General features: G+C 36.2%; 1 protein-coding gene across 1 annotated transcript in view; it reads left to right on the forward strand.

Annotated features, from left to right (window-relative positions):
* The first annotated feature begins 9,411 nt into the window (after positions 1-9,411).
* The window catches only part of arhgap5 (Rho GTPase activating protein 5), a 64,055-nt gene continuing 59,562 nt past the window's right edge, over positions 9,412-13,904 (forward strand). The window contains 1 exon segment of the mRNA XM_061886299.1: positions 9,412-9,650. The gene's annotated coding sequence lies outside the window, so the exon portion shown is untranslated.

The following is a 13,904-nucleotide window of genomic DNA, read 5'->3' on the forward strand; positions in this document are numbered from 1 at the left end:
TGATACAGTATCAGATAATACTGATCATCAAATTACCAATATTGATACAGTAGCAGATTATATTGATCCTCATATTAGTAATATTGATACAGTATCAGATAATACTGATCATCAAATTACCAATATTGATACAGTAGCAGATTATATTGATCCTCATATTAGTAATATTGAAACAGTATCAGAGAATATAATATAAAATATGATCATGTAAAAATACATCAAATATAATCATGTAAAAATACATAAAATATATCAACATAATTCAAATATAATGTCAAAATAAATAAAATATAATCATGTAAAATAAATCAAATATAATAATATAAAAATAAATCAAATATAATTATGTAAAAAATATAATGTCAAGATAAATTAAACATTCATATAAAAATAAATTCAATATAGGAGGTCAAAATACATAAAATATAACAATGTCAAAATAAATGAAATATAAACATGTAAAAACATGACAGTATTTTTCAAATATATGATAAAAGTGATACTATATATTTTATTTATTTTTACATGATTATATTATATTTATTTTGACATTATATTTTATTTATTTTGACATTATATTTCATTTATTTTTATACTATATTTCATTTATTTTGACATTATTATATTTGAGTTGCAATACATGTTTTTCCTGAGAGACAAAATGATACCAGAGTGGACACTCACACTTTTTAGAACTTTAAAAAGTTCAAATCATGTATCAACTTTGACAATAAACTCCTGATTATTGATGAATATTGATACCAATAATCCTTATTGATACCGATATTACTTATTGATATCAACATTCCTTGTCGATACCAGTATTGCTTATCGATACCAATATTCTTTAATGATACCAATATTCCTTATTTATACCAATATTACTTATTGATATCAATAATCCTTATTTATACCAATATTACTTATTGATATCAATAATCCTTATTGATACCGATATTACTTATTGATATCAACATTCCTTGTCGATACCAGTATTGCTTATCGATACCAATATTCTTTAATGATACCAATATTCCTTATTTATACCAATATTACTTATTGATATCAATAATCCTTATTTATACCAATATTACTTATTGATATCAATAATCCTTATTGATACCGATATTACTTATTGATATCAACATTCCTTGTCGATACCAGTATTCTTCATTGATACCAATATTCCTTAATGATACCAATATTCCTTGTTGATACCAATATTCCTTATCGATACTAATATTCTTCATTGATACCAATATTCCTTATTGATACCAATATTCCTTATTAATACCAATATTTTTTATCGATACCAATATTCCTTATCAATACCAATATTCTTTGTTGATACCAATAATCCTCATCGATACCAATATTCCTTACCGATACCAACATTCTTCATTGATACCAAAATTCTTCATTGATACCAATATTCCTTATTGATATCAATATTCCTTATTGATACCAATATTTCTTATCAATACTAATATTCCTTATCAATCCCAATATTCTTTATTGATACTAATATTCCTGGATGATACCAATATTCCTAATTGATACCAATATTTAATGATACCAATATTCCTTATTGATACCAATATTCTTTGATGATACCAATATTCCCTTTTGATACCAGTATTCCTTATCAATCCCAATTTTCTTTATTGATACTAATATTCCTGAATGATACCAACATTTCTAATTGATACTAATATTCTTCAATGATACCAATGATACTTATGATACCAATATTCCCTATTGATACCAACATTTCTAATTGATACTAATATTCTTTATTGATACCAACATTCCTTATCGATACCAATATTTTTTAATGATACCAATATTTCTTACTGATACCAATATTCCTTATGTTTAGCAATATTCCTTATTGATACCAATAATACTTATCGACACTCATGTTACTTATCGATACCAATATTTTTCATTGATACTAATATTCCTGAATGATACAATATTCCTAATTGATACCAATATTCTTTAATGACACCAATATCCCTTATTGATAACAATATTCCTTATTGATAACAATATTCCTTATTGATAACAATAATAGTAATCGATACCAATATTCCTTGTTGATACCAATATTCCTCTTTATTGTATCTAATGATGTGATAATAAAGATATCAAACATTTATACATCTGGGTTTCTTCAAAGTTGTAAAACAATAAGTCGTATATAAATTATCTTTTTCCACACCTTAAATATCAATAGATCAGCTTTGGATCTCTCTGTTGTCTTTTATGGCAAAAAGATCATATTTAAACTTAGTATATTCCTTCATCATATTTAAACTTAATATATTCCCTCATCATATTTAAACTTAGTATATTCCCTCATCATATTTAAAGTTAGTATATTCCCTCATCATATTTAAAGTTAGTATATTCCTTCATCATATTTAAACTTAGTATATTCCCTCATCATATTTAAAGTTAATATATTCCCTCATCAAATGTTGAAAATGAAATATTTGATTGAAGTAAAAAAGTCATCAATAATTCATGAGTTTGTTTAAAAAATCCGGTGAAGTAGAAAAGTTTCCTGACGACGTCGGCAAGTTTGTCTTCCAATAAAAACAAACGGTGGCAACCTTTGATCTCGGGGGAGACAATGAGCACCTTTGTGTCGTCGTCATGGCAACATAACTTAGACATAACTTATGAAAATGACTCATTTGACTCCGCTATCGGCTTTTGTCCTTTTGCATATCGCCCACAGGAAGTCGGGGCTGCGGCCGCTCCAAAATCCTTTCATCCGCAATCTTCATGCGGGACAAAAACTGGACATTCTGGAGAGTGAAAAACTGCTAGCACGAGGCGGCTAACAATCCGGGTGTTGTGGATTTTGTGTATTTACATGATTATATTTGATTTATTTTGACATATTTGATTTATTTTTACATTAATATATATATTTTTTTTTTACATTATTTTATTGTATTTATTTTTAAATTATTATATCTTATTGATTTTTACACGATTATATTTTATTTATTTTCACATGATTATATTTAATTGATTTTGACATTATTATATTTGATTTATTTTTACATTATATATATATATATATATATATATATATATATATATATATATATATATATATATATATATATATATATATATATATATATATATATATATATATATATATATATCTCAATCCTCCTCAACCATGTCCAGGATAGGACCTCATTGTCCATGTGTACTCCCAGGTGTTTATAATCCTCTACCATGTCCACATCCTGATGGAGACAGGTACTCCTCCTCCTCCTTCCCAGGTCCACAAGCAGCTCCTTGGTCTTGGTCACATTGAGCTGGAGGTGCTTCTTTCCACACCCTGTGACAAAGTCCTCCACCAGTGTCCTGTAGTCCTGCTCATCACCATCCTCAATACACCACACTATTTAAACCTTTTTTTCTAAGTGACAAAAAGTTGGATTTTCTTTTTTGTCAAAAAGTCTGATTTTTTTTGTCAAAAAGCCAGAAAATTTTTGTAGGTGTCAAAAAGTCAGAATTTTTTTGTAAGTGTCAAAAAGTTGGATTTTCTTTAATGTAAAATAGTCCGAATATTTTTTTTCAAAAAGTCAGATTTTTTTCTAAGTGTCAAAAAGTTTAATATTTTTTTGTCAAAAAGTCAGAACTTTTTTCTAGGAATCAAAAATTCTGATTTTTTTTTAAGTGTCAAAAAGTCTGAATTTTTTCTACAAGTCAAAAAGTCTGGTTTTTTTCCAAATGCCAAAGAGTCAGAGTTTTATTTGTCAAAAATTAATAAGTGTCAAAAAGTCGCAATATCTTTGTCAAAAAGTCGGATTTTTTTTTGTCAGTCGCACTTTTTTGTCAAAAAGTCGCAATTTTTTTTTATCAAAGTCACATTTTTTTGTCAAAAAGTCGCAATCTTTTTGTCAAAAAGTAAGAATTTTTCCAAGTGTCAAAAAGTCGCAATATTTTTTATCAAAAAGTCGCTATTTTTTTTGTTAAAGTCACATTATTTGGTCAAAAAGTCGCAATTTGTTCTAAGTGTAAAAAGAAGGATTTTTTCTTATAAGTGTCTGAATTTTTTGTAAGTGTCAAGTCTGAATTTTTTGTAACTGTAAAAAAGTCGCAATTTGTTCTAAGTGCCAAAGGCAGAATTTTTCTAAGTGTCAAAAAGTCGGATTTTCTTTTATGTCAAAAAGTCAGAATATTTTATGTCAAAAAGTCCGAATTTTTTCCAGGTGTCAAAAAGTTGGAGTTTTTTCTAAGTGTCGAAAGGTCTAATATATTTTGTCAAAAAGTCAGAACTTTTTTCTAGGAATCAAAAAGTCAGAATTTTTTCCAAATGTCAAAGAGTCAGAGTTTTTTTTGTCAAAAAGTAAGAAGTGTCAAAAAGTGGCAATATCTTTGTCAGAAAGTCACAATCTTTTTTGTCAATGTCGTATTTTTTTGTCAAAAAGTCGCAATTTTTTGTCAAAGTCACATTTTTTGGGTCAAAAAGTCGCAATTTTTGTGTCAAAAAGAACGATTTTTTTCCAAGTGTCAAAAAGTTGCAATATCTTTGTCAAAAAGTCGCTATTTTTTTTGTCAAAGTCGCATTTTTGGGTCAAAAAGTCACAATTTTATTGTCAAAAAGTCGCAATATCTTTGTCAAAAAGTCACTATTTTTTTGTCAAAGTCGCATTTTTTGTCAAAAAGTTGCTTTTTTTTGTCAAAGTCGCATTTTTTTGTCAAAAAGTCGCAATTTTTTGTCAAAGTCACATTTTTTGGGTCAAAAAGTCGCAATTTTTGTGTCATATAGTACACATTTTTTCCAAGTGTCAAAAAGTTGCAATATCTTTGTCAAAAAGTCGCTATTTTTATTGTCAAAGTCGCATTTTTTGGTCAAAAAGTCGCAATTTTTTTGTCAAAAAGTACAATTTTTTTTCCAAGTGTCAAAAAGTCGCAATATCTTTGTCAAAAAGTCACAATTTTTTTGTCAAAGTCGCATTTTTTGTCAAAAAGTTGCTATTTTTTGTCAAAGTCGCATTTTTTTGTCAAAAGGTCGTAATTTTTCATCAGTCACATTTTTTTGTCAAAAAGTTGGAATTTTTTCCAAGTGTCAAAAAGTCGCAATATCGTTTTCAAAAAGTCGCAAATTTTTTGGTCAAAGTCGCATTTTTAGTCAAAAAGCCGCTTTTTTTTTTGTTAAAGTCACATTTATTTGTCAAAAAGTTGCTATTTTTTGTCAAAAAGTCGCAATTTGTTCTAAGTGTAAAATTAAGGATTTTTTTTTTTACAAGTGTCTGAATTTTTTGTAAGTGTAAAAAAGTCGTAATTTGTTCTAAGTGCCAAAGGTGGAATTTTTCCAAGTGTCAAAAAGTCAGATTTTCTTTTATGTCAAAAAGTCAGAATTTTTTCCAAGTGTCAAAAAGTTGGAATTTTTTCCAAGTGTCAAAAAGTCTTTAATTTTTTTTGTCAAACAGTCAGAACTTTTTTCTGGGAATCAAAAAGTCTGATTTTTTTCAAAGTGCCAAAAAGTCTGAATTTTTTCTAGAAGTCAAAAAGTCTGAATTGTCAAAGAGTCAGGTTTTTTTTGGTCAAAAAGTCAGAATGTTTTCCAAGAGTCCAAAAGTCAGCATTTCGGTGAGGTGGAGGTGGGTGGTGTAGTCGGTCAGACCACAGTCCTGCAGTCGCACGTACTGTGGTCTGTCAGTCAGGTCATCTACAACCCAGGACACCAAGGTGGAGGTGGGTGGTGTAGTCGGTCAGACCACAGTCCTGCAGTGGTGTCAGTCAGGTCATCTACAACCCAGGACACCAAGGGGGGGGGGGGGTCCACCTGCATCTTCTCAGCCAGTAGGCCAGGTGGTCTGGTCTGGAAAGAACTGCAGAAGTCAACAAAGATGACCTCACAATGCTGGCAGGCTAGTCCAGGTGGGCGTGGTCTGGCTTCAGCAGGTAGATGACCGCCTCCTCCACTCCCAGTCGGGGCTGCACGGTGGGCAAACTGGAGCGAGTCCAGGTGGGCCAACTGGAGCGAGTCCAGGTGGGCCAACTGGAGCGGGTCCAGGTGGGACTTGACTGTAGGGCGGAGTTGTTCCAGGACCAACCTCGCCATGGTCTTCATGACATGGGAGCTTAGAGCCACGGTCTCACATGAGGTTTTCCACAGTGGGGGGACCTCATCACACACAGACAACATCCACACTTTTAGTGTTGTCAATCAAACTATCCCCAGGTGCATGTCTTTGGAGGTGGGAGGGGCCTAGCCCCAGGTGCATGTCTTTGGAGGTGGGAGGGGCCTATTCCCAGGTGCATGTCTTTGGAGGTGGGAGGGGCCTATCCCCAGGTGCATGTCTTTGGAGGTGGGAGGGGCCTAGCCCCAGGTGCATGTCTTTGGAGGTGGGAGGGGCCTATTCCCAGGTGCATGTCTTTGGAGGTGGGAGGAAGCCGGAGTACCCGGAGGGGAGAACATGGAAACTCCACTCAGAAAGATCCCGAGCCTGGGATCGAACTCAGGACTACTCAGGACCTTCATATTGTGAGGCACATGCACTAACCCCTCTGCCACCGTGCTGTCTTAAATAATATGAAACAAAAATACAAAACAAAAATATGTTTTAACAAAAGTATTTAATTTCAAATAAGGAAAAAAAATTGCATACAAAAATAGGTTTGAAAGAACAAAGAAAATATATTTGCCAAAAAAACAAAAAATATTTTCATGCCAAAACAAGGTGAAAAAAATAAATATATATATATATATATATATATTTTTTTTTTTTTTTTTTAAGATTTAAAAAACAAAATGCAACCAAATTTTAAACAAAATACAAAGTTTGGAAAACATTATATTTTTAGATAGAAATAATGCTTTTGAAAAATATACAACCTAAGGTGGCAACTTGTCCAGGGTGTACCCCGCCTTCCGCCCGATTGTAGCTCAGATAGGCACCAGCGACCCCAAAAGGAATAAGCGGTAGAAAATGGATGGATGGATGGATAAAATGCAACCAAAAAAACAAAGGCAAATAAATTAAAAATGAAAACAACAACAACAAAAAACAGATTTGGAAAATACATTAATAAATAAAAGTGCAACAAAAAATATTTGCTAACAAAAATGATTAAAGTCCTACTGAAATGAGATGTTGTTATTTAAACGGGGACAGCAGCTCCATTCTATGTGTCATACTTCATCATTTCAACATATTTTTGCTGAAAGGATTTAGTAGAGAACATCCACGATAAAGTTGGCAACTTTTGGTCGCTAATAAAAAAGCCTTGCCTGTACCGGAAGTAGCAGACCATGTGCGCGTGATGTCACGGGTTGTGGAGCTCCTCACATCTGAACATTGTTTACAATCATGGCCACCAGCAGCGAGAGCGATTCAGACCGAGAAAGCGACAATTTCCCCGTTAATTTGAACGAGGATGAAAGATTGTGGATGAGGAAAGTGAGAGTGAAGGGCAAGTCAGAGGGGTGTGGTGACCGCCAGTGTCTCTGAGTGAAGCCACGTTTCTCGACGAGGCGAAGCGAAGGCAGGCGTTGGGGCTGGACTGAGATTTTTTTCCCCCTTGTCCTCGGTGAAAGCATCTCACATTCGGGGGCGTCTGGTTGGCGGAGGCAAGACAATCCGCAGCGGCCTCATTGACAGGTGCGACGCGAGCTCTCCGCTCATGTCTACGGCAAGAGCCGACTTATTACCACAATTTTCTCACCGAAACATGTGGTAGGGAACCATGTTCGCCTGACCGCTCTGTTCCATTGGAAAGCTTCGCCTTTGGGAATGTCAACAAGGAAACGGTATCGGTTGGGGACATCTCTACGCTGCTGATCCGCTTGAGATGGTTTCCTGTGGACGGGACTCTCGCTGCTGTCTTGGAGCCACTATGGATTGAACTTTCACAGTATCATGTTAGACCCGCTCGACATCCATTGCTTTCGGTCCCCTAGAGGGGGGGGGTTGCCCACATCTGAGGTCCTCTCCAAGGTTTCTCATAGTCAGCATTGTCGCTGGCGTCCCACTGAATGTGAATTCTCCCTGCCCACTGGGTGTGAGTTTTCCTTGCCCTTTTGTGGGTTCTTCCGAGGATGTTGTAGTCGTAATGATTTGTGCAGTCCTTTGAGACATTTGTGATTTGGGGCTATATAAATAAACATTGATTGATTGATTGAAACACAGGCTGTGTTTGTGTTGCTAAAGGCGGCCGCAATACACCGCTTCCCACCTACAGCTTTCTTCTTTGACGTCTCCACTATTAATTGAACACATTGCAAAAGATTCCGCAACACAGATGTCCAGAATGCTGTGGAATTATGCGATTAAAGCAGACGACTTATAGCTGGGATCGGGGCTGGGACAAAATGTCCGCTACAATCCGTGACATCATACTGCGACGTTTTCAACAGGATACTTCGCGCAAAATTTTAAATTGTAATTTAGTAAACTAACTTGGCCGTATTGTCATGTGTTGCAATGTTAATATTTCATCATTGATATATAAACTATCAGACTGCGTGGTGGCTAGTAGTGGCTTTCAGTAGGCCCATCCATTTTCTACCGCTTATTTCGTTGGGCCTTTAAAGTTAAATAAAAACTAAACAGAGAGAGAGAGAGGGGAGAGAGAGAGGGGAGGAGAGAGAGAGAGAGAGAGAGAGAGAGACAGCGAGCTAGGGGAGAGAGAGAGAGCTAGGGAGAGAGAGAGAGAGGGGGGGGGAGAGAGAGAGAGAGCTAGGGGAGAGAGAGAGAGAGCTAGGGGAGAGAGAGAGAGAGAGCTAGGGGAGAGAGAGAGAGAGAGGGGGGGAGAGAGAGAGAGAGAGGGGGGGAGAGAGAGAGCTAGGGGAGAGAGAGAGAGAGAGCTAGGAGAGAGAGAGAGAGAGAGGGGGGGAGAGAGAGAGAGCTAGGGGAGAGAGAGAGAGAGAGAGCTAGGGGAGAGAGAGAGAGAGGGGGGGGAGAGAGAGAGAGCTAGGGGAGAGAGAGAGAGAGAGAGAGAGAGCTAGGGGGGAGAGAGAGAGAGAGAGAGGGGGAGAGAGAGGAGAGAGAGAGAGAGCTAGGGGAGAGAGAGAGAGAGAGGGGGGAGAGAGAGAGAGCTAGGGGAGAGAGAGAGAGAGAGAGCTAGGGGAGAGAGAGAGAGAGAGAGCTAGGGAGAGAGAGAGAGAGAGAGAGGGGGGAGAGAGAGAGAGAGAGCTAGGGGAGAGAGAGAGAGAGAGAGAGAGAGAGAGAGAGAGAGCTAGGGGAGAGAGAGAGAGAGAGAGAGGGGGGAGAGAGAGAGAGAGAGAGAGAGAGAGAGAGAGAGGGGGAGAGAGAGAGAGAGAGAGAGAGGAGAGAGAGAGGAGAGGGTGGAGAGAGAGAGAGGGTGGAGAGAGAGAGAGAGAGCTAGGGGAGAGAGAGAGAGAGAGAGAGGGGGGAGAGAGAGAGAGAGAGAGAGAGAGAGAGAGAGAGAGGGTGGAGAGAGAGAGAGACGCCATTGCTGGCAAGACATTCCTCTCCCGGAGAAGCAAAACAGAAGACTGGGATGGTCTCCCCGCAGCGAGCGGGACGGAGGGACAGTCCGGGACCAGGACGGAGGGACAGTCCGGGACGAGGACGGAGGGACAGTCCGGGACCAGGACCAGGATTGTTCCGGTGGATGTTTGATGTAGCTCCGCTCCTCTCCGCCAGGTAGGTGCATGCTAGCGGAATGGCCCCGGGATGACGACTCGGTCCTCCCGTCAAGCCGCGCCGGGGACCCGTGTGGCCTCGGAACATCACCCAGCCTGCGGAGATCCACGGTTCTGCGGGTCCGCCTCGGGTGGCTCCTGAGCTCCTGAGCTTCCGAGCTTGTCAACTTCCGAGCTTCTGAGCTTCCAGCCCGCGTTTGTGCGCTAAGCTAGCGGACATGCTAAGCTAGCGGGGCTAGGCTAGCATGCTAAGCTAGCCCCGCAATCCCTAGCCAAATGTGGCGTTTTTCCCCCCCGCAATGTGTGACCTTCTAGTGGGTACATGAATCGCGGGCTGTCGGCCGTGTCACACTAGTGGAGAACCGGGACAGCTTTGGACGCATTAGGCCTGACTGACGACTGTCCTGGCGGCTCCTGTCCGGGCTCTCGACACCAAACTTCGGACAGCAGAATAATGTTGGGAGGGGGCAGGCTGGACCAGGACTAGGACCAGGACTAGACCAGGACTAGGACCAGGACCAGGACTAGGACCAGGACTAGGACCAGGACTTAAAAACCTAGGAAACACAAAGACTGTATTTCGACACTGATTTGGTCGTGGTCTACTTCTAGTCCCCCACGGTTTTAGTCCTCCCTCCTTCTGGGTCTAGTTGTCCTGAACTCCCCCTTCTGGGTCTAGTTGTCCTGGACCCCCCCTGGACTGCCCCTTCTGGGTCTAGTTGTCCTGGACAACTGGGGCGGTATAGCTCGGTTGGTAGAGCGGCCGTGCCAGCAACTTGAGGGTTGCAGGTTCGATCCCCGCCTCCGCCACCCTAGTCACTGCCGTTGTGTCCTTGGGCAAGACACTTGACCCACCTGCTCCCAGTGCCACCCACACTGGTTTAATTGTAACTTAAATATTGGGTTTCACTATGTAAAGCGCTTTGAGTCACTAGAGAAAAAGCGCTATATAAATATCATTCACATTCACTTCACTCCCCCTTCTGGGTCTAGTTGTCCTGGACCCCCCCTGGACTCCCCCTTCTGGGTGTAGTTGTCCTGGACTACATGCCGACACATAGACACAAGTCATCAATTATAGTTACTTCACTCAAAAAGTCATCAAATGATAGTTTATTTACCCAAAAAGTAATCCAATTTATAACCAAATTACTCTTTTTAAATAAATGTAATTCACTTGGATCTGAGATGTCAAACTCATTTTAGATGGAGGCCTGCTCAAAAAGTCTGATTTTTTTTCTAAGTGTCAGAAAGTTGGATTTTCTTTTTTGTCAAAAAGTCAGAATTTTTCTAAGTGTCAAAAAGTATGATATTTTTTGTCAAAAAGTTGTAAACTATTTTAAGTGTCAAAAAGTCTGATTTTTTTTTTTTTTTGTCAAAATGTCAGAACTTTTTCTAAGTGACAAAAAGTTAGAATTTTTTTCTAGGTATCAAAAAGTCTGAATTTTTTTTGGTCTAAAGGTCGGAATTTTTTCTAAGTGTCAAAAAGTCGGATTTTCTTTTATGTCAAAAAGTCAGAATTTTTCCAAGTGTCAAAAAGTCTGATATTTTTTGTCAAAAAGTTGAAAAGTATTTTAAGTGTCAAAAAGTCTGATTTTTTTTTGTCAAAATATCAGAACTTTTTCTAAGTGACAAAAAGTCAGAATTTTTTTCTAGGTATCAAAAAGTCAGAATTTTTTGGTCTAAAGGTCGGAATTTTTTCCAAGTGTCAAAAAGTCTGATCTTTTTCTAAGTGTCAGAAAGTTGGATTTTCTTTTTTGTCAAAAAGTCAGAATTTTTCAAAGTGTCAAAAAGTCTGATATTTTTTGTCAAAAAGTTGAAAACTATTTTAAGTGTCAAAAAGTCAGATTTTTTTTTTTTTGTCAAAATGTCAGAATTTTTCTAAGTGACAAAAAGTCAGAATTTTTTTCTAGGTTTCAAAAAGTCAGAATTTTTTTTGGTCTAAAGGTCAGAATTATTTCCAAGTATCAAAAGGTCAGATTTTTTTCTATGTCTCAAAAAATCTAATTTTCTTTTATGTCAAAAAGTCGGAATATTTTTTGTCAAAAAGTCAGATTTTTTTCCAAGTGTCAAAAAGTCAGATTTTTTTCCAAGTGTCAAAAAGTCAAATATTTTTTTGTCAAAAAGTTGAAAAAAATATTAAGTGACAAAAAGTCAGACTTTTTTTTTCAAAAAGTCAGAACTTCTTTCTAGGAATCAAAAATTCTTAATTTTTTTCTAGAAGTCAAAAAGTCGGAATTTTTTCTAAGTGTCAAAGAGTTGCAATTTCTTTGTCAAAAAAAATCGCATTTTTTTTTTGTCGAAGTCGCTTTATTTTGGTCAAAAAGTCGCTATTTTTTCCAAGTGTAAAAAGAAAGATTTTTTTTTACAAGTGTCAAAACATCTGAATTTTTTCTAACTGTGAAAAAGTCTGAATTTTTTCCAAGTGTCAAAAAGTCGTCCAACAGATAGGCAGTGTTCAGAAAAATAATCAAATTATAGTTACTTTACCCACAAAGTAATCAAATTAGTAACCTAATCACTCTTTAATTAATGTAATTCACTTAAATCAGGACTGTCAAACTCATTTTAGATGGGGGCCCTGGTCAAAAAGTCTGATTTTTTTGTTGTTGTCAAAAAGTAAAATTTTTTCTGTTTCAAAAAGTCAGAATTTTGTCTGAGTCAAAAATTCAGAATTTTGTTTGAGTCAAAAATTCAGAATTTGTTCCAAGTGTAAAAAGTTGGAATTTTTGTAGGTGTCAAAAAGTCAGAATTTTTTGGTCAAAAAGTAGGACATTTTTGTAAGATTAAAAAAGTCGGAATTTTTTCTGTGTCTAAAAGTCGGAATTTGTTCTAAGTGTGAAAAGTCAGATTTTTTCTAGGTGTCAAAAAGTCAGATTTTTTTTTGTCAAAATGTCGAATTTTAAAAAAGGGACAAAAAGTCTGATTTTTTTGTCAAAAAGTCGAAAACATATAAGTGTCAAAAAGTCTGAATTTTTCTGTGTCACAAGTCAGATTTTTTTTGTCAAAGTCTAAATTTAATTCTAAGTGTTAAAATGTCAGATTTTTTCCAATAGTCAAATAGTCAGAATTTTTTTCTGTGTCAAAAAGTCAGAATTTGTTCTAAGTGAAAAAAGTCGGAATTTTTGTAGGTGTCAAAAAGTCGGAATTTTTTGGTCGAAAAGTTGGAAATTTTTGTAAGAGTAAAAAAGTCAGACATTTTCCTGTGTCAAAAAGTCTGAATTTTTTCTGTTTCAAAAGTCTGAATTTTTCTAGGTGTCAGAAAGTCTGAATTTTTTTTGGTCAAAAAGTCAAACTTTTAAAAAGGGACAAAAAGTCTGATTTTTTTTTTTTTGTCAAAAAGTCGAAAACATTTAAGTGTCAAAAAGTCTGACATTTTCTGTGTCAAAAGTCAGAATTTTTTTTTTTTCAAAGTCTGAATTTTATTCCAAGTGTCAAAAAGTCAGATTTTTTTCTAAGTGTTAAAATGTCAGATTTTTCCCAAGAGTCAAAAAGTCAGAATTTTTTTTTCGTCAAAAAGTCAGAATTTTTTCTACGTGTCAAAAAGTCGGAATTTTTTTAACTGTTTAAAAATTCTGTCACTATATGCCCCGGAAACCCTCTCAGTCATTTTTTATTAGTTTTGACCGTCATTTTTCAAAAATAATGATGAATTGTTATGAACTATTTAGCTATTTAAGGCTACAATTGTTTCATATCAAATATTTCATTTTGAAAAATATTTGAGGGCGATATTGCATATTTAGTTTCTTTTCTTTAAAATTTCATGGCATAAAACATAAAAAAATATAGTTTTATTTTAGTTCATAACATTTTTGAACAATGAGTGTTTAAAAATGTGACACTAAAGGACTTAGGGAGCCAACACGGTCTCAGTTATTAAAGTGTTAAAAAGAAGTCATACATTATTATTTTTTTACCGCCATTGTTCAAAAATAATGCTGAATTGTTGTGAACTGTTGAGCTCTTTAAGACTAGAGTGCTGTCATGTGAACATAAGGTGAAAGCGTGATAACAAGTAACCACAACGTTCAGATGGAATGCATATTTCATTTCTATCGGGATCAATATCCACTGATACGAAGAAAAATAGAGTTGTAGTTATCGATTATTTTAGTAAGCAGGCATCACTTATTTTGTTTGGTTAATCGGATAAACTCACTCGGCCCAAAACACGACTTTAAAAAACCCCCAACAAATACAAATTCTCCCTTTGACCTTTTATTTGACCTTTTTGTTTCCTTCTGTTTTCATT

Source organism: Nerophis ophidion, linkage group LG24 (assembly GCF_033978795.1).
Source record: "Nerophis ophidion isolate RoL-2023_Sa linkage group LG24, RoL_Noph_v1.0, whole genome shotgun sequence".
Taxonomy (NCBI): domain Eukaryota; kingdom Metazoa; phylum Chordata; class Actinopteri; order Syngnathiformes; family Syngnathidae; genus Nerophis; species Nerophis ophidion.